We start from the raw sequence: 2,412 nt of genomic DNA on the forward strand, positions 1-2,412 counted from the left end.
GCATCTGTGCATGGGGTCAGTGGACATGGGTGATATCTTAAATGAATATTTCTTATCTGTACTCACAGAGAAAAAAGACATTGTAGCTGGAGATAACAGCTGTGATGGTGAGGATCTGGAATGTATTAAGATTATTACGATATTAGACATTTTAATGGGCATACAGGTGCACAAATCTCCAGGGCTTGATGAGATATATCCTAGGCTGCTATGGGAAGCAAGGGATGAGATTGCTGTGGCCCTGGCAGAGATATTTAACACTTCACTGGCCACAGGTGAAGCACAGGTGAAGACAGTTTGTTGCCATTTTATTATTCACACTGGGGCGTGAATGGCATTGTCTGAGCCAGCATTTATTGTCTGTCCCTAGCTGCCATTGAGAGTCTGGTGAGCTGCGTTCTTGAACCACTGTAGTCCACGTGCTGTAAGTTGCCCCACAGTGCCATTAGGGAGAGAATTCCAGGATTTTCACCCATTGACACTGAAGGAAAAGTGATGTATTTCCAAGTCAGGCTGGTGAGTTACTTGGTCAGCATACAGTCATACAGCATGGAAACAGACCCTCCTGTCCAACTAGTCAATGCTGACCATGTTCCAAACCAAACTAGTCCCACCTGCCTGTATTGGGCCCATATCCCTCCAAACTTTTCCTACTCATGAACTTATCCAAATGCCTTTTAAATGTTGTAACTGTACCTGCATCCATCACTTCCTCTGGCAGTTCATTCCATTGATGAATCACTGTCTGTATAAAAAAGTAGTCCATCATATCCTTTTAAATCTTTCTTCTTTCACCTTAAAAATATGCCCCCCAATTTTGAATTCTCCCATCTTGATCTTTTAGATGCAAGTGGTCATAGGTTTGGAAGGTGCTGCCCAACGGATCTTTGATAAATTCTGCAGTGCGTCTCAGAGATAATACACACTATTGTTGTGGGCGCTGGTGGAGGAGGGAGAGGTGCTTGTGGATGTGGTGCCAACTAAGCAGTCTGCTTTGTCTCCTGTCAATATCCACGAGAGTTTTTGGAGCTGCATTCATCCAGGCAAGTGGGGAATATTCCATCACACTCCCGATTTGTGCCTTGTAAATGGTGAATAGGCTTCGGAGAGTCAGCAGGTGTGTTACTCGCTGCAAGATTCCCTGTATCAGACCCAGGATGTTGATAGTGGGCGGGTGGGGAGTGGGGTGTTCAGTAATGGTGATGCTATTGAACGTCAGGGAGTGGTGGTTAGATTGTCTCTTATTGAAAATGATCATTCCCTGGTATTTGTGTGGTGCGAATGTTACTTGCTACTTGTCAGCCTAAGTCTGGATATTGTCCAGATCTTAGACAACAAGGTGCAGGGCTGGATGAACACAGCAGGCCAAGCAGCATCATAGGAGCAGAGAGGCTGACGTTTCGGGCCTAGACCCTTCATCAGAAAAGGGGGAGGGGAAGGGGGTTTTGATATAAATAGGGAGAGAGTGGGAGGCGGATAGAAGAGGGATAGAGGAGAGGATAGGTGGAGAGGAAACAAACAGGTCGAAGAGGCGGGGATGGGGCCAGGAAAGGTGAGTTACGTGGAACAATCCCTCTTCCGTACCTACACCGGCCCTAAACCCCACCTCTTCCTCCGTTACATTGATGACTGTATCGGCGCCGCCTCGTGCTCCCACGAGGAGCTCGAACAGTTCATACACTTCACTAACACCTTCCACCCCAACCTTAAGTTTACCTGGACCATCTCTAACACCTCTCTCCCCTTCCTGGACCTCTCTGTCTCCATATCGGGCAACCACCTCGAAACCGATATTCATTTCAAGCCCACCGACTCCCACAGCTACCTAGAATACTCCTCCTCCCACCCACCTTCCTGCAAAAATGCTATCCCCTATTCCCAATTCCTTCGCCTCCGCCGCATCTGCTCCCAGGATGAGGCATTCCACTCCCGTACATCTCAGTTGTCCTCGTTTTTCAAGGACCGTAACTTCCCCTCCTCGGTGGTCGAGAACGCCCTCAACCGTGTCTCCCACATCTCCTGCACCTCATCCCTCACACCCCGTCCACGCAATAAAAACCAAAAAAGAATCCCCCTCGTCCTCACGTACCACCCCACCAACCTCCGGATCCAACGCATCATCCTCTGACACTTCCGCCATCTGCAATCCGACCCCACCACCAAAGGCATCTTTCCCTCCCCACCCTTATCTGCTTTCCGGAGGGACAACTCTCTCCGTGACTCCCTTGTCCGCTCCACACTCCCCTCCAGCTCCACCACACCCGGCACTTTTCCCTGCAACCGCAGGAAGTGCTACACCTGCCCCCATACCTCCTCCCTCACCCCCATCCCAGGCCCCAAGAAGACTTTCCACATCAAGCAGATGTTCACCTGCACATCTGCCAATGTGGTATACTGCATCCGCTGTACCCG

The sequence above is a fragment of the Rhincodon typus genome, chromosome 19 (assembly GCF_021869965.1).
Source record: "Rhincodon typus isolate 14 chromosome 19, sRhiTyp1.1, whole genome shotgun sequence".
Lineage (NCBI taxonomy): Eukaryota > Metazoa > Chordata > Chondrichthyes > Orectolobiformes > Rhincodontidae > Rhincodon > Rhincodon typus.